The sequence below is a fragment of the Lissotriton vulgaris genome, chromosome 11 (genome assembly GCF_964263255.1).
Source record: "Lissotriton vulgaris chromosome 11, aLisVul1.2, whole genome shotgun sequence".
In the NCBI taxonomy this organism is placed as follows: Eukaryota; Metazoa; Chordata; class Amphibia; order Caudata; family Salamandridae; genus Lissotriton; species Lissotriton vulgaris.
The window spans coordinates 667,927,731-667,940,927 of NC_141699.1; positions in this window are offsets into that span (position 1 = coordinate 667,927,731).

Genomic DNA, 13,197 nt, shown 5'->3' on the forward strand with positions numbered 1-13,197 from the left:
CCGGAGATGGGAGTGAATTTGGGGACACTGCATAGCTGTCTCGCTGCAGCATTTTGCACCAGCTGCAGTCTACGGACCACAGCCTTATTAGCGCCCAGAAAAAGGACATTACCGTAATCCAGCCGTGAGGTGATAAGGGCATGGATCACAGTTTTCTGGGTGGTCTTAGGTAACATCCAAAGGATTTTCCTAAGCCTTTTTAAGATGGTGAAGCAGGTGGATGTGATCCTGACTGCTTGATAATGCATGGATAAAGAATCATCAATATAAACGCGCAGATTACGGATGTGTCTGGAAGGCCGCGGGAGAGTTCCCATCTCAACAGGCCAATGTAATGGGCCCCATACTTCTTTCTCCTTACCAAGAACTAAAACCTTGGTTTTTTCACCGTTCAGTTTCAAAAAGTTCTGGTTCATCCATGTAGCAATACGCCTAAGGCCTGATTGGAGACAGGATGTAGAACCAAAATCAGAACGAGATAGTGAAAGATGATCTGAGAATCATCAGCATAGGTAAAAAGAGTCAGGCCAATCTCTTCAGCAATGTCAGCTAAAGGTCTAACATATTAAAAAGTAAGGGACTCAGTATCGAGCCCTGAGGTACCCCAAAGGGAAATGGATAGATGTTAGACCAATCAGTAGCGGAAAAGATCTGAAAAGTACGGCCATCGAGGAAAGAAACAATCCAGTCCAGAGCAGAACCACAAATGCCGGTGGACCTCAGCATGTTAACTAGTATGGGATGGGAGATAGTGTCAAACGCTGCACTAAGATCTAATAATACAAGCGCAACTGTTTCCCCATCATCCAAGACGTGGTGAAACCTATTTGTGACCCCCAACAAAGTGGTTTCAGTTGAAAATCCTGCTCTGAACCCAGATTGAGAGGGGTGAAGGATTGTGTTGATCTCGATAAACTGGGACAAAGGAAAGTGAACTGGACTGTTCCCATGAGGCACAGGGTCAGACTGATTTTCATATGGCCATGTCTGAACTGGGGTGGCGGAGTGAGCTAAAGAACGGTGATGGATTAAACCCAGATCAGTTGACTGGGGGTGAGTGTTTGTATTGTCAACGCTCCGTCCATCATCCTCTTTGGTTTTTCTTTGTTCGCCCTAAGTTGGCAGGGTATGCTGAGACGTGAGTCCCTTGCTCACTTTGCCACTGGATTCAAGCAAACACGGCTGAAGGCGGCTGTAATGCCAGAAACCAGTCGTGGGAAGCTTGATTCCGGTCCAGGGAAGACATGGCGTGGCATTTCGGGCTGGACTGTTCCCATGAGGCACAGGGTCAGACTGATTTACATATGGCCATGTCTGAACTGGGGTGGCAGAGTGAGCTAAAGAACGGTGATGGATTAAACCCAGATCAGTTGACTGGGGGTGAGTGTTTGTATTGTCAATGCTCCGCCCATCATCCCCTTTGGTTTTTCTAACATTAATGAACCCCAAAACTTAAGCAATAGGATATATGTTTACAGTTGCAATATAATTTGAAATGCAAGTATGAATCTAAAACACAATAAAGAAAAAACAATATATCTTTAAAATAAACATTAGTTGACACATGTATATAAATCTCTGGTTTCTACGGTAAATACATTTAAGTAATGAGTTTAAATGCTTCACTCGTGTCAATTAAATTAAGGCACTTGGGGCCAGATGTAGGAGCCCTAATACCGGTCGGTAACGGCCAAATTCGGCCGTTACCGACCGGTCTTAGGGTTTTCAGATGTAGGGGGCCTATATTTTATCGATTCTGTAAATTTACCGAATCGGTAAATTTACGGAATCGGTAAAATACTGAATCGGTATATTTACAGATTCGGTAAATCCACATGTAGGTGGCACTCCTAAGAGTGCCACAGGCCCTTAAGAATCGGTATTTTACCACCCAATCCTATTGGGTGGTAAAATACCGAATTCAGGTGTGCATGCACATCTGTGCATGCACACCTGTGCAATGTGACACACAGACATGCCCTTAGGGCATGTCTGTCTGCCACATGGCACACAAGTCCGGAATTGGGGTGCTAGAGGGTGTCAAAGTGACACCGCCTGCACCCTTGCCACATTCGGTATTTACTGATTCGGTAAATACCGAATCGGTATTGTCCATTGATTCCTATGGGCTTCAAGGCCCATAGGAATCAATGGGCAATACCGATTCGGTATTTACCAAATCGGTAAATACCGAATGTTACCGATTCGGTAAATCAGATTTTTGATTTACCTACATCTCCCTCCTTCTAATTTACCAATTCATAAATACAGAATCAGTAAAATTCGGTATTTATGAATCAGTAAATTAGAGTTACCTACATCTAGCCCAAAGTGAATATAATGGCAGGTGCAAGTATATATTTGCACTTCTGTGGCATGTAAGGGTGGATTCGAAATTACACTGCTCCATGGTCCTTCTTGCCTTTGTTTCTGGGACATTTTACTGACCGATATGGAGAAGGGAAACTCTTCTAAAGGCCACACAATCAGAGGAGTCTCCGGCAAGCAGTCTTTTAAATGTACCAACAAGACTCATGGGGGAGAGAGCCCAGATCACCCCAGGTGCTTTGGTTCCATTCAGCGAGGTTAGTGAAGGCCACAAGAACATTAGCAATAGTTCCCATAGGCATTTTCAAGCAGAGGGACCAGAGGGTTGCCAAAATTACTTGATCTCTGAGCAGAGCAGTGCACCCCAGATGTGCCCAATGTGGTCCAGGGAGTGGTCAGGTGTAAATAGGTTCTGGGAGGTGCTGCAGATACAGCGTATTTATCCACGCCCCTTTGTGATTCCAGGGAAACCCCCTTTACAGTTCCCTACTGCAGGCTACTGCCAGCATGCTGCATGTAGTGCTGTGAGACTATGTGCGCTAGGACCCTTGTGGTTATGGGTGGAATGAACAAGGAGTTACATAACTGCTGGGAGGTGTTAAAGTGTGGGCATGATAATACAACTGGTGAAGAAGGTGGGATACATGCCCTGAAGAAACAAGACTGCTCTTCCTGAGAGTTTGCAACAATACAGCAAACTGCTTGTGCATGTCAGATGCGTCCACATTGATTAGATTCATTTCGAAGTTTGCGTGTATGAAGTCAAAGCCCCATTACAGCCCAGACATGGCCATCAAAGAAATTGAAGGCACAACAAAAGAGCATATTTTAAAGCCCACCAAAAACCCACTGGTAAGGCCAAAAGAAGAGATAATAACACAGAGCCGGCTTCAATACAATGCAAACACTAAAGGCAGTGATAACCAGGTATGAATATACAAACGTACTTACCAGCATGGCTAAGGAAGCCCCACACAACCTCATAGCAGGTGTGAGGACCCAGACGTGGGTGAGAGGCCAATGCGTGATGTGCCAGGTGGCATTCAGTGCAGCGAAAACCATCAGAGTAGAGGAATTTTTCCATGGTTGCAGAACGGTGCACAAAAAAACGATGCAGCCTCGTTCCTAAAACCATCACCGCCATTGGACACCACTAAGAGGCAGAATATTGGCGCTAGGTGGACTATATGGATCGAGGCGCATTGACTTCATAGATGCCCTAGAAAAAATAGATGATGAGAAAATCATAACATATTCTAAGAACCTCGCCAGTGACGGAGTAAAAGAAGTGCTGAAAAAATCTTGCAGACTGATGCAATATTGAACAGCCATATCAAAGAAGCATTGGGAATCATGTTCAACCCGATGTAGAATGTTAACTATGAAAGGTACATTTTTAATCAAGGGAGACAGCAAGCTAATGAAATGAAGGATGAGTTTGTTGAGAGACTTGATGTGCTTATCAAACACAGTAAGTTTAATGAATTTAATGATGAAGAAGCCAAACACTTCAAAGTCATCGATGGCTGTTTTTCAGGAATTTTCAGAAAAAGCATGTTGAGAGAGATGCTCAGTTTAGAGAAATTACTAATGGCTACCAGGGCTGATGAAATAGCGGTGAAAAATAAATCAGCGCTGGTCATGAAAAGTGAGCACAAGGTGGATGCACGGAATTCTCCAAAAAGAAAATGTATTTCCGATGTGAGTTTTCATTTCCCCATGAAGTCAAATGTCCAGCCATAGGACCGACGTGTAAAGATGGCGGGGAAGAAAACCACTTCATAACAGTTTGCAAAGTGAAAGAGAAAACAAATATGTCACAGAAGGAATAGAATATGAACACCAGATGTTTTCAGAAGCATTCTCGCTTCGCCCACAAGGCCAAAGAGCAACATCAGTTACAAGTAGAAACCCGACAAAGTTGATCGTCGTCAAAATTCATCCTACGGGGACTCTTCAACGTCATTATCAAGCACCAGTAAAGAAAATGGATGTGCAATGATATCAACAGGATCACGTAGGTTTTGCTGCCTGCAAGAAAGCGCAAAAGATGAAGGCAAACCACCAAATATGACAACCTAATTTATTTGGACACTGCCCTCAGATTACAATGAAAGTCAACTGTTCACCCATCACCTTTATCATAGACAGTAATGCGTTGATTAACATCATGCCGATCGAAAAGTTGAAAAGCCTGTCTCCTGTGTCGTGCTTCAACCCATTAAACACAAAGCAATTTACATTGGCTGCTTCAAAACAAAAAAAGATATGGAAAACAATGGTCCTAGACCTTAATTCATCGGCTGAAACAATCAGTACATAGTCACTCAATAAAAGAACATTTGGAGCATGTTATTGTAAATCATCAGCTCATAGTAGTTAATACTTTAAAACAAAGGGGAAGCAACAGACCAAATTCAAATGTTACCAAGTAATTTAATTCATTGCATATCAAAGGATTATTATTTGTAATTCACAATGATACATTTATACAAAAGCGAGGAGTTGCCCCAAGGGAAGACATGCAGAATAGAAGTGATTAGAGGTGTTTTTTAAGAAAGTAGTGAAGAAAGGAATCTAAGAAAGTGACAGAAAAATATTTACAGTATTTTACATAAGTAAGAATCGGTATTGGAATCACCGTCCAAAAGTACACCTGGCCACAATGGTAATTACATACATAATGATATAGTTCATCCAAAAAATGTAAACATATGTTCCAATTTGGGCACGTCTGGAAAGGTGAGCAAGAGTCCAGGCGGGGTCAGGGGTGAGCGTTGACGTTTCGACTCATCTTATGGCCTTGTGAGCGATTTAAACCTGGGCCGTGCCAGTCTTCATCAGGACATAGGGGCAATTTCATCAGGGCTTGGTATCCCTAAAAGGATTAAGGAAAGAATAAGGCTGTTGCAAGGATGTTACATGCTTAATAAACATCCATACGGGAGGGTGCTTACCCATAATAACGAGAAGGGGATTATCCGTGTGTGGACTGTCTCACCTTGGAGGAAGGAGTTAAGTTCACCTATGAGACAAACAATGCGCAATTAGGGTCCTTCTAAGAAGATTACATACTGGGTCTTGGATTATAAAATCCCTTAGCGTTTTACCTTTCAAAGGCTCTGAAGCTTGGGGAGTGATTGCTCCCCTTATTCGTCGTGTGAGGCTCCGTGAAATTGGATGCCAATAACCTTCAATTTAATTGAGGCTGAAACGAAAGATACGGGGAAGGCGTCAGTAAATCCCCGTGTCAAAAGCACACAAGAGGATACAGTCCGTAAACCCAAATTATCTGTAAGCCACTATCAATGAGGCATTACCTGTAATTTGCGCTGTCTCAGTCTGCAAGTTAGTCCTCACGCTTGTGTACAGCAAGAGACCCGGAAGCGCGTTAACATCGTGACAAATGCGCGTCATAGTGGGCATAGTAAAAAGACTACCGGGACTGGTGTTGCAATATTTAACAGTGATATGGTACATATGCATGAGTACCATCAAAGTAAATATAGCAACAACGATCCGAAGTCCTGTCTCTTGGCAACTATGGACATTACTGCCCTTTACACCAACATCCCACAACAATCCGCGTTAACATGCATTAAAACTGTGCTCAATCAAAGACCAGCTCTACATAGAGTCCCTACTGAATTTATTGTACAACTGCTCACGATTGCTATGACAAAGAATTTTTTCGTTTTTCAAGATAAATACTATGTCCAAACCAAGGGCGTGGCGATGGGGGCAAGCTTTGCCCCCAACCTGGCTATCATATACATGAGCGAATATGAACATCAGTATATATTCAATCAGCAAAACCTCTTTGGGATGCATATATCATTTTGGAAACGCTATATAGACGATGTCCTTTTACTTTGGGGTGGCAGTAAGAAACTCCTTAACTCTTTTCATGAATGGTTGAATAGTTGTTCTGATGATATAAAAGTCACACTTGAAGCTGATAGTGAAACAATTAATTTTTGGGACATCCTAATCAAGAGTGAATCAGGGAGGCTCTACACGAGTCTTTACAGGAAAACCAGCGAACGTAATACTCTGCTGAGGTACACAAGCCACCACCCTCGTAACCTTGGGGATAATTTGCCTTTTGGCCAATTCCTGAGGTTACGCAGGAACTGTACCAAAAAGAAAGAATATTTTGACGAATCTGCACTACTAATTGCTAGACTGAGTGAATGGGGTTATCCACTTAGACTCCTCAAAAAAGCACAGAAGCGTGCTTAGCCCAATCACAGAGAACATCTACTGACACCCAAAGTAACAACGGCTAGTGAAGACCGTCTGGTATGTGTAACCACATTTAACACCAAGAGTAACGCCATAAAAAAGGCGATCAAACAACATTGGCATTTGGTCACTGAAGAATTGGGTAACTTACCCCCTCCTCTACATGCATTCCATAAAGGAAAAAAATTAGGAACCACCTGGTAAAATCACTGCTCCCTACTGCTTGCACTTTGAGCCAAACTACGCTGTGTGGGCTTCCACCAGTGTTAGGACACAAGAAATGTGGTGCTTGTAAAGCATGCCTAATGACTGTAGAATTGACGGTGTTTACACATAACAACCAGTTGTACACACCGAAACAATTTAGTAACTGCAACACATCTGGGGTGATATACGCCATCAGCTGCCCATGCGGTTTCATGTATATTGGACAAACTACCCAAAAAATTAAGTGCCGCATATTACGACACTGCAGCCGAATTCGCTGCAAGGTACAAGGTGCACCACTAGTAGACCATTTTACTACTTCTGAGCATGATGCCACTAGTCTAAAATGGTGGGTTATTGAAAAAGTATTACCTAACCCCAGGGGCGGTGATTTAAGTAGCATCCTTAGTAAACGGGAATGCAGATGGATATACTCTCTAAACACAGTCTCAAAACGACTAAATGAACAGGAGGATCAGGAGACAAGTGGATATTCTAGATATGTAATAGCAATAGTAGCAACCTTGATCTTCTAACCATATAATGTTCTCGTACCATAATCGCTAATTGTACATTGGGTTTTACTATGTATGTCTGACCCCACCACAACTGTAACCTTCTAATGCCTTTTGAACTGCAAAAGTCAATTGTACATTGGTGGTTTTACTATGGATGTCTGACACCACCAAGTTTTTAATAAGACTTTGTAGTAATACTGTATAGACTGTGTTTATGTGTCAACATTGCATTAGGTGCAATTTTATTTGTTTTGTTACATGTCAACGACCTGCTGGTCTAATTGTATATATGTATATATTCATTCAGGTTATCCCACTACTATGATCGTTAATTACATAACATTATTATCACTGTATTTCCATGAAATACTGGCTAACAATGCAAGGTACAATTGGGCAAGAACCACTAGCTTGGTAATTTTATCATGCCCATTGCCGGTATGTACCAATCGACACTACTTCATCTCCTTGTTGCTGTATGTACTTCGATGGTACTCATGCATAGGTACCATATCACTGTTAAATATTTTTTAATAACAACTCGTAGGCAAGTGCACAACCCTAGATTTGGTAAATTATATGTATACTTGTTTTGAAAACATATGTTTATAAAGAAAATTTATCAATTTTAGGTTGCTCCCAGGGGTACGTTTTCCGTCCTATAAAACGTAAAGATAAAGCACGAATGTGTGTTTCCAAAAAGGCTTGGTCACAAATCCCAATGGGGCACTCCTTTAGTGATCACAAAAAGAGCTTCAAGTTCAATCATAAATTGCATTTTAATTATTCAATGTTTTTTTGAGATTTCTTGGGAATCAAAGTTCAATTTCATTTTTTAACCATGTATTCTTTCTTTTCAATTATTTCAAATAGGCGAAAATTTTCACTTCAACATAATCAGTTCTCCAATGCATTTCGAGCAGTAAACCTGCTCTTCATCAGGGAGTGATTTCTAAAAATAATAGTAAAATGCAACCAATGAGCTACAATCCAAAACAACATAGGATCAACACAATTACATAATGCATGCCATGTTAAATCAACATTGAAGAAACTCAGTGAAAAAGACCCTTAACCCTCGTGAAAGTTTTGTGTGAGTGATCGTGCCTCTTGGTATTACTACTAGAACTACTCACGTTTCCATATTAACGTAGACGAAGTTAATCTGTTGGGATAAAAACCGTCGGTTATACACTTACACGATATCATTGAGGAAGTGTATACAGTGTGGCTGGTAGCACTACCATCAAAAAAATTACGAGCGTCGCACTCCGTTATACGAGAGCGCTTCAATAAATAAATGCGAGTCTTACGCCCGTATTGAAACGAGATCGTTTCAATAGTTGTAGGAATTCTTACCCGGTAATTTGGTTTCGCGTGCTTCATTCAGAACCGGCTAAATATCAGCGTGGCGTTTCCGCGTCTGTTGTGTAATGTGGAAAAAAATGCTAAAAATAGTAAGATGGACTAGCCTCAATATCCGGAAAGTAAGGGGAAAAGTACGGCGGCCATGTTGGAAGAGTCAAAGAGGGTAAACTCAATGCATACAAACATATTGCAACCAAAGCGGATTACCTAACATGCATTATTGTAAACAAGGATTAGAAAAAAATCAATTCAATGTAAGGCATCAATTAACAGAAGTTAAAGCGCAATTCAATACATCATTTAAAGAGATTCACAGGTAACATAAAAATTCAGTTCGTTCATTCAAACCATTCGGTTTCAAAGCCTGTAAATGGTAAATCCAGAAGTTTTATCTGCGCAGTAGTTGTTTATTATTGGCATTATAAACAAAGCACAATGCACTTTATGCTGATTTGTACGTTGTTTCAAAATGTAAGGATTACATACTTAAAACCAATATTTCTTAGGTATGGTATTCGTACTGTGGAGGATGCAATGTGTTTATTATACAACATGGACTGCCCTTATATTTGTTTTTATGTTGCGAGTTTTATTTGTAAATCTATGGCTTTTAGGAAAAGTATGATTTTTTAAACATTACTGTCATTTTATTGTATTTTATCCTGTTGCATTTTGCTATGTGCTTTTATGGTCATCAACTGTTATGAACCGAATAAAGCTTCATGAAATGAAATGACACATACAATACAAAAGAATAATTCTCAAATGCATAAATGATGAAATTGGATGAACTGTATCATTATGTATATAATTACCATTGTGGCCAGGTGTACTTTTGGACTGTGATTCCAATACCGATCCTTACTTATGTAAAAGACTGTAAATATTTTTCTGTAATTTTCTTAGATTCCTTTCTTCACTACTCAAACACCGACAACACCTCTAATCACTTCTATTCTGCACATTCTTCCCTTGGGGCAACTCCTCGCTTTTGTATAAATATATCATTGTGAATTACAAATAATAATCCTTTGATATGCAATTAATGAAATTACTTGGTAACATTTGAAATTGGTCTGTTGCTTCCCCTTTGGTTTAAAGTATTAACTACTATGAGCTGATGATTTACAATAACATGCTCCAAATGTTCTTTTATTGAGTGACTATGTACTGATTGTTTCAGCCGATGAATTAAGGTCTAGGACCGTTGTTTTCCATATCGAATTACGCCCAGGTCCTCGACCAATTGGATTACCCCATTTCTATAGTCAAACAAATAAGAGTTAAGGGTCATTCACAGCCACAATGTAAAATAAAGCCATGACAGTGCAAGCACAAATTTATGTTCTTCAAGGTACTTCGTCCAGTGCATGCCTACTCATTTGTGCCACTGATGCTGAGATGGGATGGCTATCTCTCAATTACAAACTCCTCACTCAATTTGAAATTGTGACTCAGTTCCTGTTGTTGTTTCATGGCTTAGGAAGGCTCAAGAAAATCTAAGTGCAACTTCATATTAATGAGGACATTCGCCGTTTTTCCCAGTGGCACTGCAGAGCCGCTTTTCATTTGCAAAAAGCCAATAAAGAAATAGAAACGCTGTTGAAGCATGACATCATTCAGTGGTTTTTAATGGTTATGATGTAAGGAGAGTGCAGTGTGAGATTGTATGCTGAGGATTAAAGACATCTATTACAGAGCTCCATGTGTGGGGAATTCATTTGCATGCTCTTGGGCTGGCGTGGACTCTACACTGCTTACCTGACCTCAAAATTCACTCCAGGTTTGAGGTCTCCCCACCCAAATATCCAATGTTGGGGAAGGAGTGCTTTAATTTCTTGGGCAGTCCGGCCATGTGTCTTCAGTCTTTCCAAGTAGGCAGGGATCATGTTAACACCAGAAGCCCAATCTCGTCAGTTTTGTTTAAAGAAGCTGTTCCAGGGCCCTGATTCAACTCTAGGGCATGAAAAGGGTGGGTTTATCCAGTTTTATGTGTCCCAGGGCCTCGGTGGGCCGGGCGTTGGTCTTACAGCTGTGTATCAACGCTCTCCCTAGTTGATTGCCCTGACTGCAGTGTCTCAGGCACTTTGGCCGTTATCTTGAGTGTACTCAGCCTGTGATGAAGAGCCACAACACTAGCCCACCCACTGTTTGGGGCAGTCGAAGTATATCAACCAAGGTCACATCAGCATATTAAGACCGGGTCAAGGCCCCCACAGTTGTCCATGGGCAGCCACGAACCCACAACTGAAAAGTTACAGCAACAGGCAGGTGGAGGAGCGCAATGACACATCCTTTGTTCCTGCCATCCTGGCCATGCCTCAAGTGGCATTTTTAAAACATTTTCAGGACACAGGGAACAAGACCCTCCTGTCTTTTACCGGCAGCTTAAATATTTCTTCTGATGTTGCAGACCGCCAATTAGAGTTCACTCCGCAGGACGATCTCCTTTCGGCAGGTGGGAAATGATTGACGGGAGAAAGAACCTCATAATCACAGCACTTTCATTTTTTTTATTCCCAGATCTGCGCGACTCCAGAAGGACCAACAGTCAATATATCTCTAATTTTTAACATTAATATCTCCAAAACTACTGAACAGATTATTTCTCTAAAACTACTAAATAGATTTACACCATACCTAATTCTGGTTTAAGATCTTGCTGTCTGCCATAAAATTTGTGGCATTGCATTGTGAAATTGCATTTTGCCACCTCCCCCCCCCCCCACACAATCCCATAAACACACACAACACACCGTTTCTATGTTCCCACTTGACGAATCACCCCGAGACTTTCCGGGAAGGAGCTGAGCTTGGTGAACTTTGTTTTTAAATGTCGTGAAGCAAAGAGCAAAACACTACATACTAACTAGTGCTACACAGTCGATACCAAGGGAAGGGAAGAGAAGGAAGAGGGGTGGGGGAAAAGGGCTTTGGGAAGGTTAGAGGAGAGGTAAGGGAACGGAACGAAAGGGGGAGTGGAAGGAGAGCATGGGAGTGGTGGAAGAGGAGAGGAGAGCAGAGGGAAGGGGAGGGGAGGGGTGGAAAGGGGAAGGAGACAAGAGATAGAGAAGAAGGAAAGGGGTGGGAAGGAAAGGATAGAGAAGAATGGAGCTGAATGGATGGGAAGAAATAGGAAGGGAAGGGGAGTGAAAAGAAGGGTGGACGGAAGGGGTAGGATGCTAAAGGAATGGAAGGGGGTTGAAGTGGAGAGAAGAGATAGGAAAGGGAAGAGATGTGGAAGGGAAGGAAAGAGAACAGGGAGAAGGGAATGGAAAAGGAGTGGATTAAAGAGGAGGGAGGCATGGGAAGGGTGCAAAGGTGGTGAGATAGGGATGGGGAGGGAAAGAGAAGGGAAGAGGAGGGAAGAGAAGAGGAAGGGAAGTGAGGGGAAGGTGCTAGGAGGAGAGGGAAAGGGAAGGGAAAGGGATAGTAGGGGACAGAAGAGACAGGGTATAAAGACAAGCATTTGCAATGCAATAGGGCTCGCATTAGTAAAGTTAGAGGTATTAGTATTGTAAATGACAAAATTTTTATTTATGTTTTTGTTTTGAAAATAGCAAAATTAATAAGTTTGTCATTTACAATGCCAATAATGTTAACTTTTGCAAACGTGACACCTATAGCATGTGTAATGCAATATGTGTTGTATTTACATGATTTAGATGTATTAATATTAAAAATAACAATGGGTTGTATTTTTTTCAATATTTAATACTTAAATAAAAGTTATTGTAATTTATAATGGCAATAGCTTAAACTTTTGCAAATAACTTTTTGGAAGATTATGTTTAGTGTATTTTATTGTGATGAAAATACAAGAACAGAAGTGAAATATTAACATTTTTTGTGACATTTATAATAAAGTTTGAAACATTGAGAGAACATATTGGAATCAGTTGTTGTTGAATGGTTGCCCAGATTGATGCTGTGGTGGCTCTAAATGATGTTGCGGCGGTGACGAGCGATGCTGTGGCGTTCAGTGATGCTGTGGTAGCACATAGTGATGTTGTGCTGCCCCTGAGTGATGCTGTGGTGATGCGATGGATAGTGAGGGCGATAAATAGATAGAGGGAGGGCGAAAGATAGATAGAGGGAGGGCGAGAGATAGAGGCAGGGTGAGAGATAGAGGAAGGGCAAGAGTGCGAGGGATGGAGTGTGGGCGAGGGATGGAGTGTGGGGCGGGGGAGGGATGGAGTGTGGGCGAGGGATGGAGTGTGGGGCAGGGGAGGGATGGAGTGTGGGGCGGGGGAGGGATGGAGTGTGGGGCGGGGGAGGGATGGAGTGTGGGGAGGGAAGGAGTGTGGGGCGGGGAGGGATGGATGGAGTCGGGGGAATGGATGCATGGATGGATGGAGTGCGGGTATGGATGGATGGAGTGCGGGAATGGATGGATGGATGGATGGAGTGGGGGTGGATGGATGGAGTGGGGGGATGGATGGATGGATGGATGGAGTGGGGGGGTGGATGGATGGAGTGGGGGGATGGATGGATGGATGGATGGAGTGGGGGGGATGGATGGATGGATGGA